Source organism: Carcharodon carcharias, chromosome 13, assembly GCF_017639515.1.
Source record: "Carcharodon carcharias isolate sCarCar2 chromosome 13, sCarCar2.pri, whole genome shotgun sequence".
Classification (NCBI taxonomy): domain Eukaryota; kingdom Metazoa; phylum Chordata; class Chondrichthyes; order Lamniformes; family Lamnidae; genus Carcharodon; species Carcharodon carcharias.
In genome coordinates, this window is record NC_054479.1 from 54,276,821 (window position 1) to 54,292,344 (window position 15,524).

A 15,524-nucleotide genomic window follows, 5' to 3' on the forward strand; every position below is an offset into this window, starting at 1 on the left:
CCAGATGAGGGCAGCAGCTCCTCTGCCCCTCTGCCAGTGACAGTAGCACCCAATGAGGCTGCGACGACTGGGGAGATGCCAGCTGTGGAACTGGCAGCTCTGTCCCAGGTAGGGCCAGCACAGGCTCCACAGGCCAGAGGATGCCCACCAAGGTCATCGAGGCCAACAGGACAGCACAGTGGGCAGGCTGCCTCAGATGCCAATGCCAGAGAGGGGGCAGTACCAAGATGTAGCACCCGTAAGTGTAAACATAAGGCACCTTATGCACACCACAGGTTTCTCACTGGTGATTTTGGCCTGCAATGAGGTCTTTATGAGTTGGTGTGATGTTGAACACCATTGTCATTTTGTTCTCTTAAGCTCCTTTTATTATGCCATTAAATTCAGACATGTGACCATGGCTGAGGGTGCCTCTTTTCTTCTGCAGGTGGATGGTTACCAATAATGTTATGAGTGTTTTGTGGGACATTCAGCTTCATTGACAAGGCCCTTAGTTAATGTTTCTATCCAGGCAGATTTTGCACTTAGATATCGAGTATGGAGCCTGCTCCCAGGCTTGTCCTGGAGGTCCATATGTGGTGCTTTAGCTGAAGATTTGTTGGATTAAAGCCTCTCGGGTGTCCCTGCCTCCCTGCAGTATGCCCGGGTCAGTGTTTACCCCCTCAGAATTTCCCTGTGCGTGCTCATCCTCAGACTCACTGCTGGACTCACCGTGTGCAGCTGCAGCCACTGCGTCTACATCTTCATTGTCCACAGCGTCCCCCCTCCCCAGCGCAAGATTGTGGAGAGCACAGCATGCAACTACTATCAGTGACACATGATCTGGGAGGTATTGGAGTGCACCCCCTGAGCGGTCCAGGCATTGGAAGTGCATCCTGACAAGACCGATAGTTCTCTCCACCACAGCCCTTGTGGAGGCTTGGCTCCTGTTGTACCCATTGCTCAGCTTTTGTTCTTGGATGGCGGAGAGGCGTCATGAGCCACCTTCTGAGGGGATAGCCCTTGTCACCCAGCAGCCATCCATCAAGCCGGGGCTGGAGCACTGAAGAGCCCCGGCACCTGGGAGTGTCTGAGGATGTAGATGTCATGGGAGCTGCCTGGGTATCTTGCACAGGCTTGTAAAATCAGCATCCTGTGATCACACATTATCTGCACGTTCATGGAAGCCCTTCCTGTTGACGAAGGCACCGGGCTCACCCGCTGGTGCCTTGATGGCCACATGTGTGCAGTCTATTGCACCGTGGATGCGGGGCAAGCCAGCAATGGCCACGAAGCCTCTGGCTCACTGTGTCTGGATTGCCTGGTCCCAGTGGAACTGGATGAAGGTCAATGCACGCTTGAACAGAGCGTCTGTAACCTTCTTGACACAAATGTAGACAGCTGATGGGGAGACACTGCAAAGATCACCCACCAAGCCCTGGAAGGAGCCAGAGGCATAGAAGTTGAGGGCAGCCACTGGCATGGGGTGCCCACCCACACAGTTAGCGGAAATCTCAGGCCCAATCATCTGACAGATATAGTTGACTGTCTCCCTTGAGAGACTGAGCCTCCTTTGGCACTGCACCTCAGACATATTGAAGTAGCTGCTTCGCCACCTGCATGCCCTGGCAGCAGGATAGTGGCGTCTTCTGCGGCCCCTTCCACCTTGGACTACCTCTTGGCCCTGTGCCCCTTGTGGCTGCGCCTCTCCTGCCAAAGGTGGTCCCCTGGAGGTCCCCAGTACATTCCTGGCCTCCTCCTCCTTCTGGCCCTCCCTTCCTCCTCAGAGAAGGTGCCTCCAGTGGAGAGTTCAACTCCCATTCCCAGGCTAAGGGAAGGCTTCCTGAAACCTGAAGGCCCAAAAATTGTTCTTCATTGCAGAGTGCTGACCTGAAGGTTGTGAGTCCAGTCCAAAAAGCTGGTATGTGTTTTGAAGTATTGCAGATCACACGGGCAAGTATCAGTAACTTTGCAAATTAATAATTTGACAGAGCACACTCACGACCCCACTGACCCCTCTTATCCTGCCCGTGGATGAGGTTTATACAAATGTCTCCTACCCACCTGCCCATTGCACTCGTGCGATGACCCGAAGATCACACGGGCACCGAAAAATCGCCATCAATTGGCGCTTCAAGGGCCTGAAGTGACCTGTCAATTAATGGCGGGCGCACATCAGAGATCATCGCGCGCCCACCCACCGAAATATCGTGATGGCGCGGGGTGATGTCGGGACGCTTGCCTGATGTCACCGCGCATCATTTTATGTGTTGGTGTGTGGGGCCTGCCCCTGCATGCCAATGGGAAAATTCTGCCCCATGAAGTTTCATTTCTTCAGGACAATCAAGGTTAAGGAAGCATCCTGCTCACCAAGGGCTCCTTCAATTGACAAATTAGGTTTCCTCAAGTGAACACCACTTGAATGAATCACTGAAGTAAGCAAGTGCATGTAAAGTCCTCTGGTGTACTTCAATATTCACCACCAAGGAATGTCCACTCGTACCAGTACTGACCATGGTGCTCTATCCTGCAGCAAGGGGCATTACTTTCCATGGGAATTCTCAATCCTCCCCACTGTAATGGCTGCTTCTCTGGGGTTTCTGCTAATCTTCCACCCAGGTTGCTGCAGGAGGTCAGAAGATTCCTGACAGAAATTCTACCCAAGATATTTTTATCTACTCTATTAGACAGATTATAACAACACAATTTTTCCTGTGTTTGTATTATATACTCAGGGATTATGCTTATATATTTGTAATATTCACAAGGAACTGTATCTCTGTATCTATGTATATTGATAACTACATGCACACACATATATATTTTGTGTTGCATCTTTATTTTTGTGTCTTTATGCAGATGGTTTAGTTCCACAGTTGTTTGATAAATTATGTTCTGATAAAAAGTCATCTCAACCTGAAATGTTAACTCTATTTCTCTCTCCATAGATGCTGCCTGACCTGTTGAGTGTTTCCAACATTTTGTTTTTTGTATTATTTCAGATTTCCAGCAACTGTAGTGTTTTGCTTTTCTACCACTGACTGAGCCGGCTGATTGCAAATAAAGATGTTAGTGGTAGCTCAGTCGTAGCACTCTTGGCCGGGATTTTCCAGTCCTTCCCGTGGCCTAATCGTCGTGGGAGGGACAGAAAATTTGATGGGCTGGCTACAAGTCTGTTGACTCCGGGCGGGAATTTCCAATCCCGCGGCAGGCAGAACCAGAAAATCCTGGCACTTGTCACTATAGTTGTAAGGTTGTAGATTCAAGCCCTGCTCCAGGGACTCGAGCCTTCACTGCAGAGCTGAGGCAGTGCTGCATTATCTGAGATGAATGTGAAAGATCTCACATTGCTATTCAAAGAAAAATATGGAGTTATCCTGGTCAACAATTATCGCTCAACCACCATCTAAAGCAGATGATCTGGCCATTATTTCATTGTTTATCGTAGGGCCTTGCTCTGTGCAAATTGCTCGCTGTTTTCCCCATATTACAACAGTGACTACATTTCAAATAGTACATCATTGGCTGAAAAGCACTTTGGGATCCTGAGGTTGAGAAAGGCACCATATAAATCCAAATCTATCTTTCTATTCATAGCTGGCAAATTGGGCCTGCATCATGGGGTGAAGAAATCAATGTGAGGGAGTGAGCTACTTGATCCTTCCCCTTGTCAAGCCTACCTCTTGCAGCAAGAGCGGTAGGAATGATTACCGCATAGCCTTTGTGAAAAAGCGAAAGTGTTGTCTTTCAGGTCCTCAGTCTCCCATTCTCCTGTCATAACTTCAGTGGGAAACTGGCAGAATTACCCAGAGAAATGGAATAAAGCAAACGTTTTTATTTAGAACCTTCAGCACAGAAAAAGCCATTTGTCTCAAATGGTCTGTGCCCATGATTGTGCCACATGAGTCTCCTCTCACTCTTCTTCATCTAACCCTATCAGTATAGTCTTGTATTCATTTCTCTCTCATGTACTTATCTAGCTCCCCCTTAAATGTCTGTATGCTACTTGCCTCAATAATTCCACATGGTAGCGAGTTCCACCACAGGAGTTTCTCCCGAATTCCTCATTGGATTTGTTAATGATTATCATTTTTATTTTTGGTCTCTAGTTTTGGGTGCATCCTCTATTGAAAACACCTTCTCTATGTCTTCAACGAGTTAGACCATTTCCACACAGGTTCTGCTGGTCCTGTGCAGAATGTTCCGACGGGAGAACTATCACCCATAGGATTTCAGGGGCCAGTGTCATAAGCACTCTGCAGTGACATCATCCAAATAAAAAGGAATGGTGCAGGGGTAGATGAGCTGCACTTAAATTAAACCAGAAGAAAGAGATTTGCAAGGAATATTGAGGCAGCAGTTGAAAATAATTTAAGGAGATAGGTGGTGTGGGGAGGGGAGGGCAAGATTACAATAGCATTCCAAATGGGTTAGACGGTAGGGTAGAAAGTGGTAGGGAGCTGAGTATGGACACAATGACCAAAAGGGACAGCAGCCTGGTAGATGTTGGTGTCACACGGGGAAGACATTTTTCTCTAAAATGCTTAAAAATGACTGTTGTAGGGGTGAACAATTTGGTGGGAGTATCAGAAACCCAGAGGATGGAGATTCATCCAGGTTAATAGGCAAAAGGGAGAGAATATGAATTAGTGCTGCCAGTTTTGTGAGGGCCAACTGGAAATAAAACGAAGTTTGATTCTGTAGGAAGGGTGCAAGCTAGATTAAGGATTAGTCTGGGTAGAAATCTCAAATGTGAAAAAAAAATCCCATCTAAATACTTGGGATTTGCTTTAGGTGAATATAGGAGGGGTGCATTGTATGAGGAGATGTTAAAGAACATAAAAACATAAGAAATAGAAACAGGAGCAGACCATTGGGCCCCTCGAGCCTGCTCCGTCATTCAATAAGATCATGGTTGATCTGTTTGTGTTACGATTTCCACATTCCCATCTAACCCCGATAACTTTAATTCCCTTGCCTAACAAGAATCTATCTACCTCTGCCTTAAAAATATTCAATGGCTCTGCCTCCACCACGTTATGAGGCAGAGAATTCCAAAGTCGCACAACCCTCTGAGAGAAAACATTTCTCCTCATCTCTGTCCTAAAAGGGCGATCCCCAATTTTAAAACAGTGCCCCCTAGTTGTGGACTTACCCTCAAGAGGAAACATCCTTTCTACGTCCACCTTGTCAAGGCCGTTCAGGTCTTGTATACCTCAATCAAATCACCTCTCACTCTTCTAAACGCCAGTGGAAACAAGCCCAGTCTGTCCAACATTTCCTTATAAGACACCCCACTCATTCCAGGTATCAATCTAGTAAACTGTCTAGGGAACTGGCATGCATTATTTTTAGCACCCACCTGCCTCTGATCCTGGTTTTGGCAGGGCTAAAAATCAAGCCCTAAAACTTGCCCGTCACAATACAGTTTTGGTGTCACTCTTTGCGTGTTACACTTTGTACAAATACAAATGCCGCAAGTAGGAGAAAATCACAACTGAATTGACAGCGAGCTTTTAAATCAAATGCAAAGGAAGTCAGTGGAAAAGATAGGAGCACGTCAAGAACTCTGAAAGCAACGAATCAAGTATGAGCAGCCTGTGAAACCCGCCCAGAAGAGCAGAAGCTAAACCAATCAAATTCAGATATTTCCGCAATTGTTCTTGGCTATCTTATTGGGTTTCCCACCAAGGGATAGGCTAAGTTAGCAACGTCACGTCACAACAGGAGTCCAGACCGCAGACTAGTTATGAGCAGCATCATGAGAGATCTGCTAGTGGAAATGAGTTTTGCAAAATTATAAGGTCATTAAAAATACAAGGCCCACGGGAAAATAATTAGATGTACCACTGCGCTTGTATTTTCTGCAAATGAAATGTCTTTAACGATGATTTCCTGTGTGAGAGATTCAAGTCTTGTGTCCCCGAAGGTTCCCATGATCAACACTGTCAGTACACAAGGCTCAGGGTATTGAGGTAACAGTCTGGAAATTTCTAAAATTGAAACCACTCAGAGAAACCATTTTTCCACATCACATTTCTGACTTTTTAATGGATGAAGTATAACCTTAGGAACAATGAGAAGGAAAATGAATCATTGTTCTAGAGCCTCAAATCTCCAATCAGTTACAACTGTGCTGCCAATGACCTCAGAAATTTACAGCCAGCTACAATGACCTGGCTTTGCCCATTGGAAGGGCAGAACCTTCTGCCTATCGGTCGCTGCCCGCAGTTGGCTGCGTGCCGCCATTTTACCGGGCTGGCCAATTAAGGCTCGCCCAGTGTGACGCACACCCAGTAACACTGAGCACTACCTGTGCGGACGGGAGGAGGAGGGAGGGTTGGGACCTGTGCTTTTTCGCACATACACGTGAAAGAGCGCAGAAATCTTCCTGAGGCATGGAGCTGCATCAGGGAGATTAAGTTTAGATTGAAAGACTGAAAAAAAGAAAGATTAAAATTATTTAGACATGTCCCCTCATGTGACAGTTTGAGCTGGGACATGTTTATGAATTGTGAAAACTTTTATTTATTTATTTATAAAATCTTCAGGAAACCTCATCCCGCCCGTGGGCGAAGTTTCCTGAAAAATGCGAAGGCCGCTTGGTCTCTTCGTTTGCCCGCCTACCTTAAGGTTGGATGGGCAGCTCTGTCAATTACCTAAATTAGTTTATTAATGGCCTTAACAGGCCTTTGATAGTTCGGTGGGCACACAGCCGCCTTTGGCGTGCACCACCCCCAAGAATAAGAGATCGTAATGACGCGTCCAGACGCACACCCAACGTCACCGCGTGTCATTTAACGCGTCAGCGTGTGGGGCCCGCCCTCACATGCTGACGTAAAAATTCTCCTCCTAACCTAAGGGACAGGACAAGTTAGCAACTTCACATCACAGCAGCAGTCCAGACCGCAGGCTATTGAACAGCATCATGAGAGATCGACTAAAGATGAAAGGACAGCTGCTAATAGTGGGGTGATGGGAATCAGGGATGTGTAAGACGTCAAAATTGAAGAAGCGCAGAAACCTCAGAGGACTGCAGGGCAGGGGGAGGCTAGAGGTAGTGAAGGATGAGGCCATTGGAGGAATTTGAACACAAAGGTGACTGCTCTTTAAAATACTCCTTTGGCTGTGAGGTGCTTTGGAACATTATAGGGTCATGAACAATATTCCCTTTAAAATATAGGGCAGAATCATCCCAGATTTTCACTAAGTGCAGGCCATCCCAAGTGTACCATCCCAAACCCACCATTTTATTTGCGCGTTCCCGGGAAACACGTAGTTTCCATGATGGGTGGGCTCCGATTCGCTTGCCCGCCATCACCTCGCCACATCATCACGCCGGGCGCAATATTTAAATTCCAGCCATGCGCACACATCTCAGTGCTTCCAGCCCATGACTGCTGCAGGGAACATGCCCATGAAAGGCAAAAAGACTGTAGGCCCCCCAGGTTCAGCGACGTGTCACTGGAACGCATTTTGGATGCTGTGGAGACCTGCTGCAATGCCCTCTAACCCCGCTCTGGCCGCAGGCTTGGGGGGCGGTGGTCAGTGCCAATGCACTGCAAAACAGGACAGCCATCCAATGCCACAACAGGATGAATGGTCTCATCTGTTCCGCCAGGTTAAGTCACTCATCTCATCACTCTCAATTCACACACTCACGAACCCATCACACATCCACAGGGATCTCACACCTCAAGGGGCAACACCACTAACTTTCACACACACCCTCACATCTCCATCAGGCTCATATCCTCTTGAGCTCACATCCTCATCCTGTCTATGGCTCCGCTCACCACACAAACATTCCTCACAGGGCCATGTGTCCTGCTCACACTCTCTCCGTCTGTTTTCATGCAGGAGAAGCTGTCTTAGGTCAGCAGGGAGAGGTCCCAGACCAGGGGTGAAGTGGCTCACATTAGGCCCCTCACTCACTTTGAGGAGTGTGCCATCGTGCTGACTGGTGAGGATGTGGACTGTGCCTATGGTGACAGCGAGGTCGGTGGCAAACATCCACATGAGGATCCTGTACCGCATCATCTCTCTCTCAACGCAACTGTGAGTGCCCTCTCTCCTGTTTTTGACTCTGCTGCCATGCACTAATTATTTCGACTTCAGTTCACAGAGAGCTCTGCCAAGGGACTAACACCCTCAGCTAGCCAGTCCTTCAGCTCCATCCATACCCTCATCTGCAGCCAAGAGGTCTCCCCCTCCATTGGAGAGCTGGAAATAAGCAGCCCAGAAGACCCGTCACTGCAGAGGGAGCAGCCGGCCCACGAGTGATCCTGGAGGGAAAAGTGTGTGTGTGGCAGGGCATTTTGGAGCCTTGTGCAAGCGGATCCTTCCCATTTCACAATCATCTCACTGTCCTGAGCATTTTCTATGCTGCCTGCTGGGGTTCACTTTCAGTTGTCCATCTGAGCTGACCTGCACCTCCGCCCACCCACTGACCTCACTCCCATGCAGCACCTGCTCTCGCCCACCACGACTCTCGTTTCACTTTCGATTTAGCAAGCATGGTATTGATTTGGTTTTTCATTCACTCCTGTGTCCTTTCCCCTCCTCCAGTCACCCATTTCCTTTCCCCCATGACAGTTTAACCCCCCCACCGGCATCACCTTCCGCCTCCCACTCCATGACCTACCAGCCACAACCCTTTCCCTTCGGGGATGTCCAGGTGAATGTGCACGTTCCCTTCCTTCTCAAAAATCCCACCCCCATCCACATTCACCTCCTGACCTCCTCCTCCTACCCCCAGGGTCCATGTCCGCCTCTGGGTCCCCACCAACCACCCTTCTATGGCTAGTGTCGCACCCTCACCCTCCCACCCTAACACCTCACTCTGCCCTTGGTCATTCTCAACCTTCCTCCACACCACGTCCACCCTCAGTTCACTCTCCAGGAGGCAGACATGGACCTGTCCGACCCCATCTCATGCACATTCGCCTGCACAGCCAACCCTCCGCACCCCTTCCCCCCTTCACAACCCTTAACCCCTCCACACCACTTCCCCCCCTGCAACCCTTCCCCCTCCACACCCCTACCCCCTCCACACCCTTCGCCCCAGAACCCCTTCACCACCAGAACCCCTTCCCCCTTTTACCCCTCAGTACTCCTTCCCCCCTCCACACCCCTTCCCCCCCAAAACCCCTTCCCCCCTCTGCACCCTTTCCCCCCTCAGCATGCCATTGACGTTCCTCCAGTGTGTCGTTGGTGTCGGGCTCCTCGGATGTCCGCGATGTGAGCAAGGCCCTGGCGGGCAAGTCCTGACTTCTGCACATCACAGTTGTCACGATGTGTTCTACACCATCATGCTTCCCTGCCGACATGGGTGGACGATCCACTGGGGGAGGGGTGAGGGACAATTCTTGCGGGCAAGCCTAATAATGATATGCTGATGTATTACAGCGAGGTTCCCGATGTCCGATGGCAAGAAACAGGGCCCGCCATTGGCAGGCTGAGCGGACGATCGCAAACTGCTTTCACACCATCGTGAAACTGATCACGCCATATTGTCTGCTCACGCCACTGAGCATGCCCGACATCGGCGGGCAAGGAAAATCCCGGCCATAGTTGTTGCACGGGGCCTGTATTTCCAATGTGCGGTTCCATTAAATTATTTTGTGTGGCCATGCAGACACAGAGCCAGGCCGACATGATGCCTTCCAACCTGCTGTATGGCCGCGCAGTCGCACAACTTAGCAAGAACTTTGATCAAGAAAGGTGCTACATGCTGACTCTTCCTATGATCTAACTCAGCACATACCAGTGACAGATTGATCTGTGTGGTTCAGTGTTTATGTCCCTTTATGTATTTACCCACTAAGCCATCAGAGGGAGCTGTTCCTAATTGGAAATATTTAGCGATTCTACAATTTCATCTCTCTCTGGTTGAAAACTGGCTAGATGACTCTGCTATTTTAAAACCAGTTGGATGACTTTCAGCTATTTTAACCCTTTTGAAATAAAGGCTAACATCATAAACAGTAGTTTGTAGCATGTCTCTGGTGACTAATTTTACAGAGACAGAATTATACGAATTCACAGCTTTAGCAGGATAAGTTAAATTGTTTCAAATGAAGCTGGGTATACGAGGAGGCTGACAATGGGTCACACTGTCAATTTTACTATGGGAAATGTGTTCAAATTATCCAATTCAGATGGGACAAAAATGTGATTTTCACTAGAAATTTGTAGCAACTAATTTTGTTGGATAAAGAAAAAATGAGTTTACATTTGAGATGGCCTGTTTCCTGGCCAACTCTTGCTTCAATTGGCTGTTACTAAGAAAGTACAGTACCTACAATAGTGGGCAGGCACCAATATGCCTCAACACCAACACATTAAAGAAACTTTGGTATATCTATTGAATAATAACACATCTCTGCTGGAAAATACGAATCACTCTCTCAGACCCAAGCAAGGTTCAGCACTTAAATCACCAATATCACTGCACTGAGTTACTGTATTGTAACTGTTAGCTAGCTGTCTATTACCCTTTGTGTAACTCACTGCAAGATGCCTATCAGCTTCTGTGTGACTCGTTGCCAGATGTTCATTAATCTCTACTTCACTGTCCCATCTATTCAAGTGAAAAGTAATTGTGTCCTTGACAATGGTCTCTAGTAGTCTTCCCACAATTGACCTACCTGTAGTCAGCAGGTTTATCCCCTTGCCCTTTTGTGAACTTGCAATCCTCCAGCCCTCAGCCACTGCTCCAATATGCACTGTCAGCTGTCTGTTATCCTCTCTGTTACTCACTGCCAGGTGCCTACTGTTACCGTGTATTTATCTCACTGCCAGGCATTTATTGCCCTCAATTCAGCTCGCTGCCAAATGTTTATTATTATTTCTGTGACCCATTTCCAGGTGTCTTTTCCCCTCAGATAACTTTGCCAGCTGTCTATTACTGTTCAAGGAACTGACTGTGGAGCATGTACTCTGTACAGTTGACAGCAGCTCCTTCTTCATGCAGCTCATTGTCTATTGTCCTTCATGTAATTAATTGATTATTACCTATCTGTAACTCACTGCCAAATGTCTATTACTCTTCCCATGTCTCCCTGCCCTATACCCTATAACTTCCCGCCAGTCATCTTTCAATCTCAGGATTCAACTACTGGCTGTGTTCTATATAATCTTCCAGCTATTATTGCAGTTCTTCACTGCTGCTTGTGGGTTATTTCCTATGTAATTCATTCCCTACTAGCCCTGAAATTCCACTGGCGTCCTTCTGATCTCCAGTCATCAGTTCTTTTGGATGGGATGTTAACTTGAGGAAAAACAAAAACAAAGTTACCTGGAAAATCTCAGCAGGTCTGGCAGCATCGGCGGAGAAGAAAAGAGTTGACGTTTCGAGTCCTCATGACCCTTCGACAGAACTTGAGTTCAAGTCCAAGAAAGAGTTGAAATATAAGCTGGTTTAAGGTGTGTGTGTGGGGGCGGAGAGAGAGAGAGAGAGAGGTGGAGTAGGGGTGTGGTTGTAGGGACAAACAAGCAGTGATAGAAGCAGATCATCAAAAGATGTCAACAACAATAGTACAAAAGAACACATAGGTGTTAAAGTTAAAGTTGGTGATATTATCTAAACGAATGTGCTAATTAAGAATGGATGGTAGGGCACTCAAGGTATAGCTCTAGTGGGGGTAGGGAGAGCATAAAAGATGTAAAAAAAAATAATTTTTTTTTATATAATGGAAATAGGTGGGAAAAGGAAAATCTATATAATTTATTGGAAAAAAAAGAAAAGGAAGGGGGAAACAGAAAGGGGGTGGGGATGGGGGAGGGGGCTCACGACCTGAAGTTGTTGAATTCAATATTCAGTCCGGATGGCTGTAAAGTGCCTAGTTGGAAGATGAGGTGTTGTTCCTCCAGTTTGTGTTGGGCTTCACTGGAACAATGCAGCAAGCCAAGGACAGACATATGGGCAAGAGAGCAGGGTGGAGTGTTAAAATGGCAAGCGACAGGGAGGTTTGGGTCATTCTTGCGGACAGACCGCAGGTGTTCTGCAAAGCGGTCGCCCAGTTTACGTTTGGTCTCTCCAATGTAGAGGAGACCACATTGGGAGCAACGAATGCAGTAGACTAAGTTGGGGGAAATGCAAGTGAAATGCTGCTTCACTTGAAAGGAGTGTTTGGGTCCTTGGACGGTGAGGAGAGAGGAAGTGAAGGGGCAGGTGTTGCATCTTTTGCGTGGGCATGGGGTGGTGCCATAGGAGGGGGTTGAGGAGTAGGGGGTAATGGAGGAGTGGACCAGAGTGTCCCGGAGGGAGCGATCCCTACGGAATGCCGATGGGGGGGTGAAGGGAAGATGTGTTTGGTGGTGGCATCATGCTGGAGTTGGCGGAAATGGCGGAGGATGATCCTTTGAATGCGGAGGCTGGTGGGGTGATAAGTGAGGACAAGGGGGACCCTATCATGTTTCTGGGAGGGAGGAGAAGGCGTGAGGGCAGATGCGCGGGAGATGGGCCGGACACGGTTGAGGGCCCTGTCCACGACCGTGGGTGGAAAACCTCGGTTAAGGAAGAAGGAGGACATGTCAGAGGAACTGTTTTTGAAGGTAGCATCATCGGAACAGATGCGACGGAGGCGAAGAAACTGAGAGAATGGGATGGAGTCCTTCCAGGAAGCGGGGTGTGAGGAGCTGTAGTCGAGATAGCTGTGGGAGTCGGTGGGTTTGTAATGGATATTGGTGGACAGTCTATCACCAGAGATTGAGACAGAGAGGTCAAGGAAGGGAAGGGAAGTGTCAGAGATGGACCACGTGAAAATGATGGAGGGGTGGAGATTGGAAGCAAAATTAATAAATTTTTCCAAGTCCCGACAAGAGAATGAAGCGGCACCGAAGTAATCATCGATGTACCGGAGAAAGAGTTGTGGAAGGGGGCCGGAGTAGGACTGGAGCAAGGAATGTTCCACATACCCCATAAAGAGACAGGCATAGCTGGGGCCCATGCGGGTAACTTGTTAACTTGAGGCCCTCTCAGGTGGACATAAAAGATTACACTGCATTATTCAAAGAGGAGTAGAGTTACCCCTGTGTCCTGGCCAGTATCTATTCCTCACCAACATTGACTAAAAAACAGATTGGCTAACCATTATAACAGTGTTGGCTATGTACTATCATCTGTGTAATCCACGACCCACTAACTCTTACCTTCTATGTGACTCATGCAAGCTGCCTAGTTATCCTCTACGTTGAGTGTTGAAAAGCTTTTCAGCAGCCAAACGGTTAATGCACCTCTTTGAAAATGCAAACCAGCTCCGTGCAGCCCAGAGCTGGAACATAAACAATCTAAAAATACAACTAAATAGGTCCATATAATCAAGGAATTGCCCATATGATCCTATTCACCACAAAATCCGAGCAGCAGTTAAGTGTTGAGTGCAAAGAGGTCAAATAAAATCTCAGCTCACTGGACAGTCATGTCCACATAAACACAGCCTGATATATTCTGCTTTGTACCTTCCAATATTGCTGACACAGAGCTACAGTGCTTCGACTACAAGACAAAACCTATATCCTAAAGCAGACTGCTGGCATGCACAGTACAGTCAGGGGAACCTTCTCGGTTTTGAGGTTGCAAGGCTACAAATATTTCTGAAATTCAAGCTCTTTCTTGTTGCCAGCCACATGAATATAGAGACCAGCAAGGAGAATTTTGAAAAGCCAGTTTTGAGGCATTGCTTGCCTAACAGGGACTGGGTTAAACACAACTGAGGACCGACACCTGATATCTATAGGGATACAAGTGCAGTGATACTTACCTGTGTTGAAGCAACAATGCAGAGTGGTTTATAAAATACTTCCCAATGTTTTTCTTAAATGGATCCAAGGTGCAGAATTCCTTTATCTTTGCTGTTTAAAAAAAGGCTCTCTGTCTTCCTCTGCTTGTGGGCACTCTGGTAGTAAAAACATTTGCCAAGGAATTTCCTGAATGATAATCACATGAGACTGAAGTCTCCGCAGCAGAGGCGAACTGAAAGACCAGCAAGTGGAATGCAGCAGGGAGCTCTGCCAGCCAGCCCTCAGCAGCATGCAGCATTGATGAAGTAGCAGGATGCTAGCGCAGCACGAATCGAGAAGCAGTCCTCCTCTCTTCCCTGCCCCTCCCCTCCCTCTTTTCCAAGATCCTGGCAGCTGAACACTGTCCCCAGGAAGGCTGACGCATAGTTTCTCCCTTCCAGCCTGAGGCACGACCTTCATTAAGCTACCGAGTAAATGCCTTTGTGATATCGAAGGCTGCCTCTCGAGGTGGGAAGCTCTTATCTTTACAGTCCCTTCACTACTTCTCATCAAGGACTGTGGGGAATGGGAAATGAGGGTGGAGGGGGAGGAGGGGTGTTGGAAAGTATACTGCAGTGTGGAACAATTAGCAACAAAAGTGCAGTATCAGTGAGGGAAAGGGTTGAAACAATCTTTGAGAGCTGTCAATCACTCTGCCTGCCTGTTTCCATACAGATTTGTGATCAGACTTGCAGTTAAAGAGGAGTTTCTGACTGCTTGTGGTTCTAAGAATTTTACAATAATGACAGTGGCATGCAGGTAGTTACCAAGTAAGTCTCCATTTAGAGGCAAATTGCTGATGCCACCAGAATGGGCACCCTGCCAAGGCCAAGCAGGGCATCTCCTTTAATTCCCCTGACACAGAGCCATGGGTGCCAGAGGGTTGTACCTGTGGAACGGCTTCCTCCCTCCTACACTCCACAATGATGGCCTGGCAGCTGTGACCAGGACACCAGGCAGAACTCCCCTGTTCTTCTTCAAATAGCACCATGGTATCTATTACCCCCACCTTTCTTTATTCTTTCATAGAAAAGCCAGCATTTGTTGACTATCCCTAATTGCCCTTGCTAGGTCATTTCAGAGGGCAGTTAAGAGTCAACCATATTGCTGTGGGTCTGGAGTCACATGTAAGTCAAACCAGGTAAGGTCGGCAGATTTCCTTCCCTAAAGGGCATTAGTAAACCAGATGGTTTTTTTTTTAATGACAATCAATGATAGTTTCATGGTCACCATTACAGAGACTATCTTTATATTCCAGATTTATTAACTGAATTCAAATTCCACCAGCTGTGGTGAGATTTGAACTTAGGTACCCAGAGCATTAGCCTGAGCCTCTGGATTAGAAGTCCAGCAACATGACCACTATGCCACCCTGTCCCCCTACAGTGGGCAGACCTTGGGTTTAACCTCTCAGCTTCAGTGGTGCAACACTCCTTCAGTATCATACTGGAGTGTCAGCCCACATTTTTGTGCTCAAGTCCAGGGATGGAATTGTCCTTTCCTGTTGGTGGTGGGTGTCATGGTGAGCCTGAGTTGACAATATGGCGGGAAGGCCAAAAATCTGTTTCACATTGTCGTTTGCGACCTTCCGCTCCACCCGTCAATGACTGGCCTCATTTCCCATAGCTGTACGTTGGGCAGTGTCAGCATATCATTAGAAGTTCAGCATGTCGGAATCATCCCCTGTGCTGGATCATCTGAGCACATCGGCGTGCCATCACAACAGCATTTATAAGGGGTGCACCTGGCAAGCTGCACTT

At 47.7% G+C, this 15,524-nt stretch overlaps 1 protein-coding gene across 3 annotated transcripts in view; it reads right to left on the bottom strand.

Annotated features, from left to right (window-relative positions):
• Window positions 1-14,020, bottom strand: part of LOC121285965 (apoptosis-inducing factor 3) — a 136,152-nt gene extending 122,132 nt beyond the window's left edge. For all 3 annotated transcript variants that reach the window (XM_041202955.1, XM_041202954.1, XM_041202956.1), the window contains exon 1: window positions 13,746-14,020. The gene's annotated coding sequence lies outside the window, so the exon portion shown is untranslated. The remainder of the gene's footprint in view (window positions 1-13,745) is intronic.
• Between the last annotated feature and the right edge of the window lie 1,504 nt (window positions 14,021-15,524).